At 42.9% G+C, this 20,387-nt stretch overlaps 1 protein-coding gene across 2 annotated transcripts in view; it reads left to right on the top strand.

The window, feature by feature from the left end:
• LOC309563768 (catechol O-methyltransferase-like) overlaps positions 1 to 20,387 on the top strand; it is a 130,646-nt gene that overhangs the window by 72,537 nt on the left and 37,722 nt on the right. The window contains exon 1 of one of the 2 annotated variants that reach the window (XM_082268368.1): positions 12,190 to 12,268. The exons of the other annotated variant lie outside the window; for it this stretch is intronic. The gene's annotated coding sequence lies outside the window, so the exon portion shown is untranslated. Of the gene's footprint in view, positions 1 to 12,189; positions 12,269 to 20,387 lie in introns of those variants that run through there. 2 annotated transcript variants of the gene reach the window in all.

Below are 20,387 nucleotides of genomic sequence, written 5' to 3'. Positions count from 1 at the left end.
TGTTAGCTCAATTCTCGTCAGGAGGCAATCACGATGATATACAGCCTTTCAGTTGCTAACCCCCCCAATAGATAGTGAATTCTCTCTCGTCCGGCCGGGAGTTATGACGACACATAGTACTCAAACTTAGTGCAGTCACAACTGATTTTATTGCAAGTGTAGCTCATATTTAAGGCATGTTTTGAGCGGGAAAAAACTGCTTTAACTGGTTTACAATTTACTGGTCAATTTGACAACAGAACATGTCTCCCAGAAACTGTACATGAAAGGCTTTTGTTTCCCTATGCATTTGTGTCAATATGAGGTGTTTTGTTGTAGTATCGGTCCGTCTGTGTTCAGCTTGTCTTTGTTAATGTAAGCAATTGTCAATTGTTTATGGGTGGCGTCAGCAATCTCTATGCAACATGTCTTGTAATCTAAATGCAAAATATCCAACTGTCAAGTGTTCAAATGAATGAATGGAGAGGTGGTTTAACATGTCGTCTAAATGCAAAATACTGCTGGCTGCTGTCCAAGGTGGATGAATGGGTGCTAGTCTGGCTTGTTAAATCTGTAATTGCAGGGGGCCACCTTCCATCGTAGAATGAGCCCTAACAAAATGTAATATGAAATATAATTTTTGTAAGGCACGTTGATACACTCTTTCACTACCCATCACGTTTTTGAAGGCCGTGGAACACTAGGACAATGGAAACGCCTGAAAAATTACCACATTTTGGAAAGCAAACACTCCAACAAATATTCTGTGAGGCATAATGTGTCTTTTAAACCAAGTTGTTTTTTGACACAAGTTTTTGGAAAATGTGGAAAGAAAATGAAATGTATTTTCTTTTACACAATGTTGTCAATTTATAAGATATTTTTAACATAAAGTGTGGAGTGGACATACCAAGAATTACACCCAAAATACATAACTGCTGCTCCTTTTGAGTATGGCGATACCACAAGTGTGAGACTTTTTCACAGCCTGGCCACAAACAGAGGCCTAACATCCAAGGAGCACCTTCAGGCTTTCTAGGGGCATCATTTGCAGATCTAATTTCCTAAATACCTATCAAAGTTTTGGAAGCCCAAGTGCACCCCAACAATGGAAATTGCCCAAAAAATAACCACATTTTGAAAAGAAAAGCAAACACTCCAACATACACTACTTCACCAAAAGTATTGGGACACCTGCCTTTACACGCACATGAAGTTTAATGGCATCCCAGTCTTAGTTCGAGGGTTTAATATTGAGGCCTACCCTTTGCAGCTATAACAGCTCCAACTCTTCTGGGAAGATTGTCCACAGGGTTTAGGAGTGTGTCTATGGGATTGTTTGACCATTCTTCCAGAAGCGCTTTTGTGAGGTTAGGCACTAATGTGGACGAAAAGGCCTGGCTCGCAGTCTCCAAAGGTGTTCAGATTAAGGTCAGGACTCTGTGCAGACCAGTCAGCCCAAACTCGCTCATCTATGTTTTTAGGGACCTTGCTTTGTTCCCACAAAGTTGAGGAGAGCATGCAATTGTCCAAAATGTCTTGGTATCCTGACGCCTTAAGAGTTCCCTTCACTAGAACAAAGGGACCAAGCCCAACCCCTGAAAAATTGCCCCACACCATAACCCCCCCCCCCCTCCCTCCACCAAATGATTTGGAACAGTGCACAAAGCAAGGTCCATGATGACATGGATGAGCGAGTTCGGGGTGGAGGAACTTGACTAACCTGCATAGAATCCTGACCTCAACCCGATAGAACAAATTTGGGATGAATTAGAGCAGAGACTGCGAGCCAGGCCTCCTCGTCCACATCAGTGCCTGACCTCACAAATGCTGTTCTGAAAGAATGGTTAAACATTCCCATAGACACACTTCTAAACCTTGTGGACATCTTTCCCAGAACAGTTGAAGCTGTTATAGCTGCAAAGGGTGGGCAACCCTACTGACTAAGACTGGAATGCCATTAAAGTTCATGTGCGTGTGAAGGCAGGCCTCCTAATACTTTTGGTAATAACACATGTTTGAGACTTTCACAGCCTAGCTATATACAGAGGGGCATACATTTCACATCTAATTTCCTGACCACCTGTCATTTGTTTTGAGGCCCTAGAGCACTAGGATAATGGAGACACCCACAAAATAACCACATTTTGGAAAGCAAACACCCCAACATATTTTCTATGAGGCATAAAAAGACTTTTGAACATGTAATTTTTTGCCACAAGTTTTTGACACAAGTTCTACGGTATCACAAGGGATGTTTGCATTTCTTGTGATAGAAATAAAAGTGATAAAAAAAAAACAGTGGCAGGGCGGTGCGGCTGCGCAAAATCATGTACATGTACGTGATTTTCTGCAGGTGATGAAGGGGGCGCACGCAGTTGGACACAGTGGGAATAAATCAGCGGGTCCAGCGGGTGCGATGGCCCCTGGGACCCACCGATTGTTCGGCGGAATGACAGCACTGCGGTCTGCTGATGTAAACAAGGTAGACTGCTGATCTGTTGGAGTAAAAGAGATCTTGTGTTTCGGCTAAGCCAAAACACAGATCTCTCTTTTCCTCCAGTGCATCCATTCCCCCCACAGTTAGAAAGCACTCCCTAGGAGCACACTTAACCTCTTGATCGCCCCTGGTGTTAACCCCTTCCCTGCCAGTGTCATTTATACAGTAACAGTGCATTTTTTTTCCCACTGATCACTATATTGGTGTCACTGGTCCCCAAAAAGTGTCACTTAATGCCAGATTTGTCTGCCGCAATTTCGCAGTCCCACTAAAAATCGTTGTTAGCCGCCATTACTAGTAAAAACAACTAAAAAAAATAAAAAGTCCATAAATGTGTCCCATAGTTTGTAGACTGTATAATTTTTGCACAAACCAATCAATAAACACTTAAGATTTTTTTTTTTTTTACCAAAAAAAATGTAGCTGAATACATATTGACCTAAAGTGGTTGAAAAAATTCAATTTTTCAATTTGTTTATTGGGTATGTTTTATAGCAGAAATAAAAAAAATATAGTTTTTTTATTTTCAAAATTGTGGTTCTTTATTTTTATAGCGCAAAAAATAAAAACCCCACAGGTGATCAAATACCACCAAAAGAAAGCTCTATTTGTGGGGGAAAAAAAACATCAATTTTACTTGGGTACAGCATCGCACGACCGTGCAATTGTCAGTTAAAGCAACACAGTGCCATATCGCAAAAAATGGCCTGGTCAGGAAGGGGAGCTGAAGTGGTTAATAAAATAAATAAATAATAAAAAAAATTTCAAGTGCCCTCATGCTCACACGCAGATGTGAACGCATAAGCAGGTCACGCATATGTAAACGATGTTCCCACCACACATTTGTGGTATTGCGCCGATTGTTATAGTGAGAGCAATAATTCTAGCACCAGGCCTCCTTTGTACCTCTAAACTGGAAACCTGTAAAAAAATGATTTTAAGTATGATAGTTTGTCGCCATTCCACGAGCATGCGCAATTTTAAAGTGACATATTAGGTATCTATTTACTCGTCGTAACATCTTTTATATTGTACCAAAACATTGGGTTATACAGTGGGGATCGAAAAATTGGGCACCCCAGGTAAAAATTTGTATTAACCACTTTACCACTGGAGGATTTTACGTCCAGGCCACTTTTTGCAACTTGGCACTGTGCGACTTTAACTGACAATTGCGTGGTCATGCAACGCCGTACCCAAACAAAATTTACGTCCTTTTTTTAACCACAAACAGAGCTTTCTTTTGGCGGTATTTGATCACCTCTGCGCTTTTCATTTTTTGCGATATTAATAAAAAAAGAGCGACAATTTTCAAAAAATAACAATATTTTTCTACTTTGACAGTTAAAAAATAGCCAATATATTCAATTTTTGTCATATATTTAGGCCAAAATGTATGTAGCTACATGTCTTTGACAAAAAAATTTTCAATGAGCGTATTTTTAACCGCTTTAAGACCGGAAGATTTTACCCCATTCCTGACCAGGCCATATTTTGTGATTCGGCACTGCGCTAATTTAACGGACAATTGCGCGGTCTTTCGACACTGTACCCAAATTAAATGTATGTCCTTTTTTTCCCCACACATAGAGCTTTCTTTTGGTGGTATTTGATCACCTGTGCGATTTTTACTTTTTGCGCTATAAACAAAAGAAAAACGACAATTTTGAAAAAATAACAATATTTTTCAAATTTTTTTATATGAAATTTCCCCAAAAAAAATGTAAAAATCAAAATTGTTTAACATTTTAGGCCAATTTGTTTTCAGCTACATATGTTTGGTAAAAAAAATCGCAATAAGCGTATTTTGATTGGTTTGCGCGAAAGTACTAACTACGGGAGAGATTTATATCATTTTTATTGTTTTTTTCTCAACAAGTAATGGCGACGATCTGCGTTTTTTTTTTTGTGGGATTGCGGCGGACAGATCGGACCCATGACTGACATTTTTGACACTTTTGGGGGTACCAGTGACATTACTACAGTAATCAGTGCTATACATATGCACTGTTACTGTAATAATGACACTGGCAGGGAAGAAGTTAACTTTATTGGTGATCAAGGGGTTAAATGTATGCCTGGTGCTTACTGACGTGTGTGGGGGAGGGGATTGTGTGACACAGGCACAGATCGCAGTTTCAACTATCCTTAATCCAGTAATCTGTCCCTGCCTGTCACATAGGAGATCCTCACTCGATCCCCGACGATCGGGGAAGAGCGGCGGGGATCACTGCCTCTCCTTCCCCTGGCCCGACTCCCGCTGTGTCTGAATACAGCGGGAGCGAGCCTCCGGCGACCAGTCCAGCGACGTAGGTCTATGTCACTGGACAGAATCTAGCCACTTTGCCGCAGTACGCTCAATGTGAGCGGTCGGCAAGTGGTTAATGTGCATAAAGAAGCCAAGGAAAGATGGAAAAATCTCCAAAAGGCATCAAATTACAGATTAGACATTCTTATAATATGTCAACAAAAGTTAGATTTTATTTCCATCATTGACACTTTCAAAATTACAGAAAACAAAAAAATGGTGTCTGCAAAAGTTTGGGCACCCTGCAGAATTTATAGCATGCACTGCCCCTTTGCAAGGCTGAGACCTGCCAGTGTCATGGATTGTTCTCAATCATCTTCTGGGAAGACCAGGTGATGTCAATCTCAAAGGTTTTAAAAGCCCAGAATCATCTGACCTTGCCCCAACAATCAGCACCATGGGATCTTCTAAGCAGTTGTCTAGAAAACTGAAACTGAAAATAGTTGACGCTCACAAAGCTGGAGAAGGCTATAAGAAGATAGTAAAGCATTTTCAGATGTCAATATCCTCTGTTCGGAATGTAATTAAGAAATGGCAGTCATCAGGAACAGGGGAAGTTAAAGCAAGATGTGGAAGACCAAGAAAAATAGACAGAACAGCTCGCAGGATTGTGAGAAAAACAATTCAAAACCCACATTTGACTGCACGATCCCTCCAGAGAGATCTGGCAGACACTGGAGTTGTGGTACACTATTCCACTATAAAGAGATACTTGTACAAATATGGTCTTCATGGAAGAGTCATCAGAAGAAAACCTCTTCTACGTCCTCACCACAAACATCAGCGTTTGAACTTTGCAAATGAACATATAGACAAGCCTGATGCATTTTGGAAACAAGTTCTGTGGACCGATGAGGTTATAATTGAACTTTTTGGCCCGGAATGAGCAAAGGTACATTTGGAGAAGAAGGGGCACAGAATTTAATGAAAAGAACCTCTGTCCAACTGTTAAGCATGGGGGTGGATCAATCATGCTTTGGGGTTGTATTGCAGCCAGTGGCACAGGGAACATCTCACGAGTAGAAGGAAAAATGGATTCAATAAAATTTCAGCAAATTTTGGATGGTAACTTGATGCCTTCTGTGAAAAAGCTGAAGTTAAAGAGAGGATGGCTTCTACAAATGGATAATGATCCTAAACACACCTCGAAATCCACGGGGGATTACATCAGGAGGCGCAAACTGAAGGTTTTGCCATGGCCTTTACAATCTCCTGACCTCAACATAATTGAAAATCTATGGATAGACCTTAAAAGAGCAGTGCGTGACAGACAGCCCAGAAATCTCAAAGAACTGGAAGACTTTTGTAAGGAAGAATGGGTAAGGATACCTCAAACAAGAATTGAAAGACTCCTACAAAAAGCGTTTACAAGCTGTGATACTTGCCAAAGGGGGCAGTACAAGATATTAACTCTGCAGGGTGCCCAAACTTTTGCAGAAGCCATTTTTTTGTTTTCTGTTATTTTGAAAGTGTAAATCATGGAAATGAAATCTAACTTTTGTTGACATATTATAAGAATGTCTAATCTGTAATTTGATGCCTTTTTGGAGATTTTTCCATCTTTCCTTGGCTTCTTTATGCACATTAATACAAATTTTTACCTGGGGTGCCCAAACTTTCGATCTCCGCTGTATATTGTGTCTTTTTGCTTTAAAATTCATTACAGTGTATTTAAAAAAAAAATAAAAATAAAAATCAGTATCCATATTTAACAGCCCTTTAATGAGAACTGTATATGGTATTTAAACTTAACATGTTCTACTTCAAAGAGCTGCAGCAGATGCTATGGCAACAAGTACGACTGCATCAGGAGCTGTGACTCGGCAACAGGGATAACGCTGTCAATTGATGTTTCATTTCATGTCTACTATTGTAGCCCTGGACAAAAAAAAAGAAAGAAAAAAAATGATATTGTAATCTTTAACTACAATTACCTTGCTCTAAACAGTGCAGTGTCTGCCCTATGAAGGTAAAATTCCCTTAAATGGGGAAAATAAACGAGATCTTTGTGCCTTTCAAAATCTGTGATACTTTCCTATTTACAATAGCTAGGTACTTCCAAAATGAAGTGCTTTCTTTTCCATTGAAACAGATTTTTTTCTGATTTATGTTCCATTAGCAGAAGCCATAAAGTACTAAAAGGGATCAAGGCTTTTTAAGGATGTTACTATTCTAATCTTACATGTGTGCACAATTTATGTAGTACTAGGCTAGTTATTGTGGTGCGGTAGTTTAAAGCCCAGCTCCAGGAAACCTAATAATCAATCCCTGCAGTAGGGTTGCGCCTGCAAGCCAAGGGTTAACTGCTCGTTTCAGTACAGAGCAGCGGTTCTCAACCTGTGGGTCACGACCCCTTTGGGGGTCGAACAACCCTTTCACAGGGGTCACCTAAGACCATCAGAAAACACATATTTCCAATGGTCTTAGGCAGGGAACGCACCGCGGCACCAGCACCTGAAAAAAAAATGGCCGTGGCTGGCCCAACATGTACACTGCGCATGCGCCGCCGCCGCTCTGGGAAAGCCCGTACACGCTCGGCTGTTCTCGGGCAGACAGCGCATGCGTGGTGACGTGTTGGCGCCATTTTTAAATGCAAGGCACCTCACCAAATGGTAAGTGAGACCCCTCCTCAGCCCCTGCATCTCCTCAGGAGATGCAGTGCTGCAGGCATGGTACAGGAGAATCTCCTGTACCATACCCGCAGCACTGCATCTTCTGTACTATGCCCGCAGCACTGCCTCTCCTGTACCATGCGCACAGCTCTGCATGTACCATGCCCACAGCCCTGCATCATGCCTGCAGCCCCTGCATCTCCTACACCATGCCCGCAGCTCCTGCATCTCCTGCACCATGCCCGCCGCCCCTGCATCTCCTGCACCATGCCAGCAGCCCCTGCATCTTCTGCACCATGCTCACCACCCCTGCATCATGCCCCCAGCCCCTGCATCTCCTGCACCATGCCCGCAGCCCTTGCATCTCCTGTACCATGCCCGCAGCCCCTACATCTCCTGCACCATGCCTGCAGCCCCTGCACCATGCCCGCAGTCCCTGCATCTCCTGTACCATGCCCGCGGCCCCTGCATCTACTGCACCATGCCCCCGACCCCTGCATCAACTGCACCATGCCCACGGCCCCTGCATCTCCTGCACCATGCCCGCAGCCCCTGCATCTCTGGCACTTTGTGTCTGGCGACCGGGTGGTGCTACCAGCGTGGTGGGGACTGTTCCTTTGCAGTGTTTTACACCTTTTGTGGGGTCCCCCTGGTGACTCATGGAGTCTTTGGAGCACATCTCCCCACCTGATCTCCTTTCTGAGGGTGCAGGGCCCTCCGGGTCCCAACCTTCCATTGATGCACTGACGGCAGTCCTGGAGTCCTTTGTGTCCCTGGTTACCTCCCCTCATGGTAAACACTACTTTGGGACGTAACAATGGTTAAGAAGATCAGGAGCTGTGTCCATCAATGAACGAAAAGAGAAAATAGGATTTTTGACTTACTATAAAATCCATTTCTCTGATGTTCATCGACGGACACAGCACCCACCCCTCTGTGGAGTTGTAATTCTTCTGACACTGGTTGTAACAAAACTGAGTACCTATAGCAGAGAGAGGGAGTATACCCCCTGGGACTGCCCATAGGCATAGCCAGACTTTTTTTCTGCCTAGTGTCCTGCTCCTCCTATAGGGGGCAGTATAACCCAATGGTTAAGAAGATCAGGAGCTGTGTCCATCAATGAACATCAGAGAAATGGATTTTACGGTAAGTGAAGAATCCCATTTTTTCTTCATTTCGGTTATACAATTTATACTGCTACATATCTTTGGTGAAAATATCCCAAATAAGTATATATTATATGGTCTTTGTGAAGGTTATAGAGTCTACAAGCTATCAAGCTATGATGCCAATCATTAAAAATTGATCACACCTGATGTACGGACGGCCTATCTCATTTCTTGAGACACTAACAAGCCAGGAAAGTACAAATACCCCCCAAATTACTCCTTTTCGGAAAGTAGACATTCCAAGGTATTTAGCAAGAGGCTTGGTGAGTTTTTTTTAAGTTGTAATTTTTTCCCATAATTCTTTGCAAAATTTTGATTTTATTTCACAAAATTGTCATATTACTAAGTTATTTTTCACACACTTTATAGGCATACTTGCAACTATACCCCAAAACACATTCTGCTACTCCTCCTGAGTATGGTGATACCACATGTGTGGGACTTTTACACAGTCTGGCCACATACAGAGTCCCAGCATGCAAGTAGCACCTCCAGGCGTTCTAGTAGCATAAATTACACATTTAATTTCCTGACAACCTATCACAATTTTAAAGGCCCTGGAGCACCAGGACAATTGAAATGCCCACAAAATGACCCAATTTTGGAAAGCAAACACCGCAACACAAAATCAAGGAAGCATTATGAGTCTTTTTAACATGTCATTTTTTTTTTGGAAAATGTGGAAAAAAATGAAAAGGCACTGTCCATTTTAAATAAAAGAAAAGAAAGAGAAAAGTTGTCAATTTCTAAGATATTTCAAACACATATCATGAACATAGCAAAAATGACACCCCAAAATACATTCTGCTACAATATGGTGATACCACATGTGTGAATCTTTTACACAACCTAGCCGCATACAGACGCCCGACATGCGGGGAGCACCGTCAGGAGTTCTAGGGACATAAAATTACAAATCTAATTTCCTGACGACCTATTACACTTTTCTGAGGCACTGATAAGCACTGTAGTGGCACTGATGTGGCAAGGATGAGGCATGGATGAGCACTGATGTGACATGGATGGGCACTGATGTGGCATGAATGTGGCATGGATGTGGCACGGATGAGCACTGATGTGGCACAGATGAGGCATGAATGAGCACTGATGTGGCATGGATAAGGCAGAGATGAGCACTGATGTGGCATGGATAAGGCACAGATGAGCACTGATGTGGCATAGATGGGCATGGATGAGGCATCCGACCGCGCTGTAGCCATCATTCGGCAATGGCCTGGTTGGCAAGTGGTAAGGATCCTTGGCCGACCACTGCATCTATGGTCCTCAATGTTGCTCATTTCTTTGTGCAGCACATCTTGAATCCCGTGTCTGCTTTTAAAGCTTTGCCTGGGACAGACGTTGCTGATGTGTCTCATTGCTGTGCTCAGTCTTGCCATGGTGTATGACCTGTGACCTAAAACTGTCTTCCACAATCTTACCTTAGTAGCAGAGTTTGATTGTTCCTCGCCCAGTTTTAAGACTCCTACACAGCTGTTTCTGTTTCAGTTAATGGTTGTGTTTCAGCCTACATATGAAATTGATGATTTTTAGCACCTGCCTGGTGTAATTGAATAACCGTACACCTGAATCTAATCCTACAAGCATCCCTGACTTTGTGCAATTGTACAAAGTGTGCAAGTGTAAGAAAATTGATGCTGGTTTGAAGTTGAAGATTTAGATTTTTCTTCTGTTTGCTCACTTTGCATTCTGTAAATAGATGAAAATAAACAATTACAAAATATATTTTATAAAAGCATTCTTACTTTACAGCATCTTTTTCACGCCTGCCTAAAACCTTTACACAATACTATATGTATTAAGCAAATGTGGCTGCACCATGTACACTTTTACTGTCTGTACTAATAAGACAGTTTTTTAAAGTGGTTGTAAAGGCAGAAGTTTTTTTTTTACTTTACTGCATTCAAAGCAGTAAAAACTTTCTGCATGCAGATTCCCCCTGCAGTCGTTGGCTCACACTGCTGTCAATCACAGCCAGTGACGAGGGAGCGAGGGGCAGGGCTTAGCCCCACTCTGTGTGTCTTAACCCCGGTTCACACCAGTGTGACTTTTCATGCGATTTGACAGTTCTAGATCACATGACAAGTTGCACCCTATTGTCGGAAATGGAACTTTGCAGTGTCGCACTGAAAAGAAAAAAGGTTCCTGCACTATTTTTGGCGATTTTAGGTGTGACTTGCATAGACTTCTGTGCATGAAGTCGCACAGATGTCAGTCGCACCTGAAATGGCACTGGCTTGCGGCTTTGAAATTGTGCTACTTCAAGTGAAGTAGTACAATTTCAAAGTTGCTTTCAGTGTGACCCAGGACTTATGGCCTATGGAGGAGCCAGGATGGCTCGGTGCAGCTTTGTGAAAAACCATTTCACGGAGCAGGTAAGTATAACATGTTTGTTATTGAAAAAAATAAATAAAAAACTAAAAATGAGACTTTACAGTCACTTTAAAGCGGAGTTCCGGCCTCAAAATCGAAAAAATCTATTTTGGGCAATCCGCTTGCTAAGGGCCACCTGAAAAAGAAATGGATGCTCCCAATTTTTTTTTTTGGTCACTTACCTTGATATTGAAGAAAATATACTCACCTTCCTTCCACTTCCTCCCTCGGCGGCCGCGGCCCGCGCCGTCACTTCCTGCTTGCGATGACTCCTCGGAGCTGAACGTCATCGCTCCCAGGAGTCAATGCGCCTGCATCGGCCCCACTCGTCACTTCCGGTGCAAGCGCGGCATTCCCTGGTAAACAGCTTCTGGGCATGCCCAGAAGCTGTGCAGGGATGCTGCGCCTGCACTGGAAGTGACGAGCGGGGCCGGTGCAGTGCATTGTGGGACTCCGACATCACCGAAGAGGATGCGCTGGCTTCAGCTGCCCACACCTGAGATGGCAGCGCTGGAGAAGAACTTTTCAAGGTAAGTATTTCTTCTTACAGGTAAGTGCGACCCGGGACAGTTCAGAGGCTATCCATTGTGGAATGTACTAGCCCTGACTGTCCCGGTTTTATTTTTATCTAAATTTGACCCTCGAGGCCGGAACTCCGCTTTAAGAAATAGCACACATTTTTATGGCGATTTACATTACGCTGTCAAACTGACATGCAAAAAATGGGTAGTGTAGGACTCTTGCGCTATCACTAAAACGTATAGTAACAGCCCAAAACAGCTGGCAAACAGCAATATAGCAAAACCCAACCTATTAAATGTAAAATAATTATGTGTAGAGTGTTGCGCTGTAAGGCTAATGATGTGCTAATAACAGTGAATATTCATAAAATAATGTATAGTATACCCTCTACACATAATTATTTTACACTTTAAAAAATAATCTCTAAAAAAATACTATACATGTCTGGTAAATGCAAACCTTTTTTACAAGACTGCCCATTTTTCTCCACAATGTATTTGCGGTTCAGCTGTCATTACAACAGAATTGCTCCCAATAGTTTAACCTTTGACCAGATTAGGGCCACGTCAAGCAGGAATTTTATCTGACAATCTGTACTGAGCATTATATTCCAGGCTAAATCAATTTGTTTGTGGTGAAAGGGAGAAGAAGCACAGTATACAAGGTAGGCTTGTCATTGAAATTGAACCTTACCAGTCAGCAGGAGCAGATCAGGAAGGGAGGCATTGCTTTACTTGGAAAGTATTGAATGCAGAGATGGCCAAGCAATGAACATTTTTAGAAGAAGGTAAACTCTGACAGCCACTGTGTTTCTCTATGACAGTTTCCTTCAAAGGTAATGCACACCAATCAGCCATAACTTTATGACCACTGATAGATTAAGTGAATAACACTGATTATCTCATTTCAAGGCATCTGGAAGTCAGTGGAATATACTGTATTAGACAGCAAGTGAATATTTTGTCCCAAAAGTTGCTGTACAGAAAAAGTGGGCATTACAGTTTGTTGTGTGTGTAGTATGGTAAGCAACGGGTTAAGTTGCTGTCTGCAAAATGTTACAATTATGTATATGTCTGGGAGCTGGGTGTGGCTGAAGTTAGTTGCATGCTGATGTGCAGTGAATAAAGAAGCAACCTGTAATACACTACAGTGTGTGGGGCTGCGTAGGCGCACACCGGTCAGGATGCCCATGCTAACCTGTGTCTACAGTCAAAAGCACCTACAATGGGAACATGAGTATGAGAACTAGACCATGGAGCAATAGAAGAAGGTGGCCTGGTCTGATGAATCATGTTTTCTCGTACATCATGTGGATGGCTTGGTGCGTATGTGGTGCTTACATGGGGAAGTGATGCCACCAAGATTCAATATGGGAAAATAGCAAGCCAGCGGAGGCAATGTAATGCTTTGGGCAATGCTCTGATGGAAAACCCTGGGTCTTGCTATTTATGTGAATGTTACTTTGACATGTACCACCTACCTAAACATTATTGATGACCAAGTATATTCCTTTATGTAAACAGTATTCCTTGAAAGCAGTGGCATCATTTAGGAGAATAATGCAACCTTCTGCACTGCAAAAATGGTTGAAGAATGGTTTGAGGAATACAACAATGAGTCTAAGCGCAGTCAAAACAAAAAACACGAAAATGAGCATAAGGGACATAACTTACAAGTCAGTAGGATGTGTCCCTTGTGCTGATGCTTCTTCTTTTAGGTGAAATCCTCCTCTGTCCAAGAGCACCCCCTACCCCTGCCATCACAATCTTCCAGTGTGGCAGGGGTTAAAAGAACTGAGGAGCTATTACAGGTTTTCTCATTATGCCCGTCTGTTCCTACATGCATAGGTGTTTCAGTAACTGGTAGACCTGTTATCTAGTGGGACCAGTGCATTAATGGGAGAAAGCAGCATCAAGTATGAAGTAATAATTCACATTTTTAATAAGCAACATATAGTAAAGTAAGTATAGAAAAAAAAAGACATACGAGTAATCCTTTTTCCATACTTGGGATTATAGGTGGCAACCTTTAAAATTCTATTTTTTCTTGTTTTTTTGCTTTTGTAGATTTCATAGGGATGTGGTGCCACAAATACACGTTATGTCTCTAACCCTACTCAATTAGGCATAGAAATGCATTTAGAACTTTAAATTCAAAGCAGCATAAAAAGAGTTCTGACATCATACCAGTGGTGCAAAGTGTAAGATCTAGGTTAGGACAGTGTTGATGTGATATTTCCACAGTACAAGACTGAGGTAGGGTAAACAGTGTGATATGCAAACAGTAGAAACAACTGTGGAATTAAACCAACCTGAATAATTAAAGTGTCATTAAACCCAGACTACGAAAACTCTCATTACATTGGCTGACAGCTAATCACGTAGTAAAGGGCCTGCTGTGATTGGCCCCTTACCCTGCTCTGTGATCAGCCGAGTCCCAAGGACACCGCTAGAACGGGAGGACGTCCATGTACACCCTCCCGGCATTTCAAGCTTGCGCTGTAGCCGTCTTTCGGCTATAGCACAGGCATCAAGTGGTTAATGCACACAAAATACACATTTGATGTTCAATTAGGATTTTTTGAGTACTGTTAAACAGTTTTTGATATTTATAATCTAATTTGATATGATCTCATGAAAAAAATGTTTTTAATCATGTGACTGGCAAAGCACCAATCAGGGCTGGCCAGACACAGACTCGCACTGTAGAGAGCATACATCATGCAGAGTAATAGAAGCCCCTCCCAAAGATCTTTCCCTGCAGATGCCAAAGAACAGGGAAAGGTCATGTGACCACTCAACAGCGCGACAGGAACAAGGTACTTAGAGAATTTAAAATGTTTCTAAACCCAGGATCTGCATTCACTATATCTGGTCCCCCACAGTACACAGAGCATGAAAATGCAATCATTTTAGTAAATATAAACTGCTAAATACCTTTTATCATCAGCAGTATATAGCAGTCTTGTGACTTATACCAGTGTCTAGCCAAGCACTGGTTAAAGCTTGTAGGAGGAGTTTTCATTCTACTCTGACTGTCCTATGAGGCTGCGTGACTCCTGACCCCCTGTCTGGACGGTGCTGATTGGCCCTGTGCCAATCACATGCACCCTCCAAAAAAAAAAAATCTATAGCAATATGCATTAAACTGAGCATGTGCAGAGTGCCCCCAAGGCTCTGTACTATTAGCAGATTGATTTGGGTACTGTGGAAGAAGGGGAGGATCAGAGAAGACAGGATCAAACAGCCTTACAGACTGATTTTACTGTTGTGGGTTTAGTAACACTTAAAAAAGAAAAATTAAATTCAGTGGCATGATATATATGATTTATGTGAATGAATTATGTCAATTAACACTTCACTGTTTTTAGTATCATTTTAAGTTATCTGGATAGAACATTATTACTGATGTCCGAGTTCGAGCCTCATCTCCTTGAGCTGGCCCCGGAGAAAAGGGATAGAGAGTGGCTTGACAAATATCTCTGTGATGGCTGCTGTTCTCAAGAAGTTGGAGAAGCGTACATTTTGGGTGAATATTAGGGAGACAGTCCAGTTGGAGTTCATGTTTGATTTTGAGGGTGGAGGCGAAGATCTTCCAGCAAGCTCTGCGAGTCCTTCGAGGTTTGACTGGAGTTATGTTTTCTTTGGTAACTTGGGTGCAGGCAAAGAGAAAGCCTCATCTTTGCTTGCTCTGGTGATGGATGAGAACCTGGGACTTCATTGTTCTGTGTTTAACGATAGTGAGAGGCAGGGCCGCCATCAGGGGGGTACAGCCAGTACTCCTGTATGGGGCCCTGGCACATGGGGGGGCCCAGACAGCAGGAAGATCGGTAGGATGACAGCATACCTCCCAACCTGGGCAGGACTGTCCTGCTGTCCCGCTGTACAGAGGCTTTGTCCGGCATAATTCTGGTGATAAATGTTACCTTCTAGCTCAGGACCTGCAGCAGTGGGAACATTTAGAACAGCCAGGGATTGGCTAAAAAAAACAGCTGGGTGTGCACTATGCAGCCACAATGAGAGACTGCACCTGTCAAATTCATGCTGTGATGTCGGTAATGGGTGGGACTGCTACTCAGTCCCGCCCCCTGTGTCAAGCACACGTGCATAGGGAAGAAGGAGAAGACAGATATGGCAGCCAGCAACAGAAAGGTATTTTAGAAAGGAAATCATGTGGAAGATGGGGGACCTTTGGGGAAGATAAGGGCAGAGGAGAGGTGTGTGTGTTGCAGAGGTTGTAGCAGCTGGGAAGAGGTGCAGTACAGAGGCATTTACGTACATTCGCTACTATGTACAGCTTGGTATGGCACTACTCCCAATTTTTAACATTGGCCTCAATAGGAAATCTTGGTCACCTTGCTATAGCACTACTCCCGATTTTTAACATTAGCCTCAATGGAGAATCTTGGTCACCTTGCTATAGCACTACTCCCGATTTTTAACATTGGCCTCAATGGGAAATCTTGGTCACCTTGGTATAGCACTACTCCCGATTTTTAACATTGGCCTCAATGGGAAATCTTGGTCACCTTGGTATAGCACTACTCCCGATTTTTAACATTGGCCTCAATAGAGAATCTTGGTCATCTTGGTATAGCACTACTCCCGATTTTTAACATTGGCCTCAATGGAGAATCTTGGTCAACTTGGTATGGTACTGCTTCCTGTCTAACATTTGCATCTATGGGAAATCTTGGTCAGCTTAGTAAGGCACTACTCCCTATCTAGCACTCTCCTGAACCCTGTGCATAATGCACTCCAGAACCCTGCATTCTGTATCTAGCATTATCCTGAACGTATTCCTGACCCCTGCACTCTGTACGGGGATAGGGTTGTGAATTTGTGGAGGGATTTGGGGGGTTGCACTGTGAGGGGTGATTGGGAGGGATTTCTGCTAGGAAGAGGGATTGGTGGAGGGGGTGATAATATAATTTTGATATTTTCGGTGGAAGGGGGGGGGGGGGCCCAGGATTTCTAGCGGCAGCCCTGGTGAGAGGTCAACATAAAATTATAGTCGCTACCCTGGAACATTAGGCTGCCTTTAACTATTACTACTTGCAGGAGTTTCTCTTTTTTGCAGTAGAAGTGTAACTTGGCTAATATGTCTCTCGGGCAAGAAAGGGAGGACTATCTTTTTTGCACCGCAAGAAGGCTCGATGTATGCTGTTCATTTCAAGCCGTTTGAGAGGGATATTGAGAGAAGAAACTCCTGAAATAAGACAGTGATTTTGACTGAAGATCGAGGACACTTTAGTGGTTGCTTCTCACTCCTAATGCCCCGTACACACGTGCAGATCGTCGGCCGAACGATCGGCCGTCTTTTGTCCCGGGCTGTCGTGTCTGTTGAAAAGTGCAAAAGACTGCACAAGAATTTTGTCCGCCGACTACAGCCGACTGCAGAAGTGATGTCATGTGATGGTTAACTTTCCCTGTGTTTTTTCTTTTCTGAGCATGCCCAGTCTTGCAAATCTGCTGTCTGTCGGCCGAATTCTGTATTGACTGGCGAACAATCGGCCGCTCTGGTGTCGGCATACAAAAATTTTAATGCTTGCACGACAGATTCTTTTCGGCCGAAAGTGGGCTGTCGGAAGCATCATACTAACAAGCCGAAAATCGGCCGATCGGTCGTCGGCCGAATCTTTTCGGCCGACAATCTGCACGTGTGTGTACGGGGCATAAGTTGAAGCAGAAGGAGAGTTTTTCAGGGCAGGTGAGGAAGATTTTACCCTTCTCTCAGAGGAAGTCGTTAGTTTAATTCTGCCCTGTTCTAATGGGGAGGTCATTAACTGGTTTCAAGGTCAGCAGTGCATTTGCCCAATTCTTTGATTTTCCTGGAAAACTTTGCCTTGTCCTTCCAGCAAGGAGATCCTGCTGTAAAAAATTAGGTTTCTGAAGGTAGCTAAGATCTTACTGTTGAAAAGTCAGTCTCCTCTTCATCTTCTTTACAAGTGTTAATGGCAATGAGCATGGAGGTTAAAGAGGTTGTAAACTCAGTTCAATTATTTATTTATTTTTTTTACAAGCTGAAAGAGAAAGACATAATGAGCTAGTATGCATCGCATACTAGCTTATTATGAAATACTTACCTTAGAACGAGCCGTCCGCTCACCTCTATCACGGGCGACATGTCCAGTCGCCCGTCTTCCGGGATCGCGGCATCCGGCCATCTGATTGGCCGGAGCCGCGGTGACGTCACTCCCGCGCACGCGCGCGGGAGCCAACAGTCACGGCACGGGTGTCTGAAGAAACGGCACCAGCGGCCGTTCCTTCAGAGCGCATGCGCCAGTGACGTCACTGGCTGCATGTAAGGTAAATATCTCCTAAACGGTGCATGTTTAGGAGATATTTACAGTACCTATAGGTAAGCCTTATCATAGGCTTACCTATAGGGAAAAGTGTCAGAGGAGGGTTTACTTCCTCTTTAAGAGGTTAAGGTGAAACTGAAATCCTAGCCACCATTCGAATGCAGGAGCAGGCCACTGCTTCTTTGATCGTTTTCAGCTTCCTCTTGCCAAGGGAGCTAGTATGCACTAAGGCAGGGGTGTTCAACCGTTTGACCTTCCTGGGCCACTTTAGAAGATGAGTAATTGTCTTGGGCCACATATAAAATACACTAATACTAAGGATAGCTGATGAGCAGAAAAGTCGGGCAGATCACAAGTTAAAAATCACTGATATAAGTAGATAATGTACCTATTTAGTAAAAAAAAATAATAAATTGTTTGTAATATTTTTTATGATAAAGATAAAGGAGGGCAACATAAAACTAGTGCAATATTTGACACTTTTTTTCATAAACTCACATGTCAATATCTGGTTCAATGGATATAGTAGCAATTCTCAAGGTAGTCATCAGATATTTTGGTTCTAATTTTGCTCTATCATTCTTCATCCTTGAAAATAAGTACTCAGAAACATAGGTTCTACTGAAAACTGATGACATTAATTAGGTGTGATTGTGAAAAGTGAGACATTTTTCTTTGGGAAGATAAAATTTATAAAAGTCCAGTAAAGGGACACTGTCAGAAGTGACAGAAATCACACTGGATTGCAGGAGGTACACACTATAGAAGGAAATTAATTGTTCATTTTTCATTTAAGGGTTTACTTTAACCAGATGCCGACCACCTCATGTACATTTACTGCGGCGTACTTACCTTTACGTGATTCTGCACTTCCGGGTCTGGGGCGCACATGCACCGTCGGCGGCCCAAATCAGCTGATTGTTCGGGAGACAGGCAGAATGGTGATCTGCCTATGAAAAATATATTTGTTTTTTAACCACTTGCCGACCGCCGCACGACTATCTACGGCGGCGGTCAGCCCCTCACAGGCAAAGTGACGTAGGTCTACGTCGCTCGCCTGTGAGGGTTTGGGAGCGAGCGCGCGCCGCCGGAGGCGCGCTCCCGCTCCCGCGTGGTCACGGACCCCCCCGCGCGCGTGACCGGCGGACCCGATCGCCGCCGGCCACTCTGCGATCGGCGGGGGAGAGGGAGAAAGTCAGGCAGCTTGTGTAAACAAGCTGCCTGTCATTCTCCTCTCTGTATGAGAGCTGATCACATGGATCTACTATGTAGATCCATTGATCACTCTGCATACAGTTGAAGCCACAGCCAATCACAGTTAGAATCACGCCCCTAGGGACACACACAGCCCCTCCCTCTCAAATAAAGTTAACCCCTTCACTACCAGTGCATTTTTACAGTAACAGTGCATATGTATAGCACTGATTACTGTAGAAATGTCACTGGTAACCCCAAAAGTGTCAAAAATGTCAGTCAAGGGTCCGATCTGTCCGCCGCAATGTCGCAGTACCGCAAAAAAAAATCGCAGATCGCCGCCATTACGCGTTAAAAAAAAAAACAACAAAAATGACAAAAATCTTTCCCTTTGTTAGTAAACGCAATAACTTTTGCGCAAACCAATCAAAATACGCTTTTTGCGATTTTTTTTACCAAACATAGGTAGCATAAAACAAATTGGCCGAAAATATTAAAAAATTTTGATTTTTACATTTTTTTTGGGGGGAATTTCCTATAAAAAAAAGGGAAAAATATTGCTATTTTTGCAAAATTGACGCTCTTTTTTTGTTTATAGCGCGTGATCAAAAAATCGCACAGGTGATCAAATACCACCAAAAGAAAGCTCTGTTTGTGGGAAAAAAAGGACGCCAAATTCGTTTCGGTACAGCGTCGCACGACCGCGCAATTGTCCGTTAAAGTCACGCAGTGCCGAATCGCAAAATGCCCTCTGGTCGTTTAGCAGCCAAATCCTCCGGGGCTTAAGTGGTTAATCAAGATTTTCAGTTTTTTTTTTCTTTATAGCGCAAAAAATAAAAAAACGCAGAGGTAATCAAATACCACCAGAAGAAAACTCTATTTGTGGGAAAAAAAGATATACATTTTATTTGGGTCACACAATCGCGCAACCGTCAGTTAAATTAACGCAGTGCCGTATTGCCAAAAATGGTCTGGTCATGAAGGGGGGTAAACCTTCAGGAGCTGAAGTGGTTAAAGCAGAACTAAAGTCTCCCTTTCAAAAACTGGGAGCAGGAAGTCTCTTCTGCATAAAAGATCCTGCTTGCCTGCTCACAGTCTTCTTTGGAATGTACATGCAACCCAGTTTACATTCTGGTATTCTCAGTTTAGCATTCTGCTTCAAGTATAAGTATTGCCAAACTTTCCTTTTTTACAGGGCAGGAAAGGACATGCAGCCCTCTCAGATTTGTATTGCTGTCTATGACCCCACTGGGGAGATTCACCCTCTCCTTTGTCATCAGAACAAAACTAAAGGAAATCCAGAAATTTAAAGTTGTCACTGTAGTGGTGGTGGGAAATATTTAATTTACTTTTGAAGGACTTTCAGTTGTGTATTTTAGACAAGTAAAGGGAAATCTCTCCAATGGGA

Source organism: Pelophylax lessonae (genome assembly GCF_965119305.1).
Source record: "Pelophylax lessonae genome assembly, chromosome: 1".
Classification (NCBI taxonomy): domain Eukaryota; kingdom Metazoa; phylum Chordata; class Amphibia; order Anura; family Ranidae; genus Pelophylax; species Pelophylax lessonae.
Note: the sequence above shows the minus strand (reverse complement) of the source record. Positions and strands in the feature narration are given on the sequence as shown.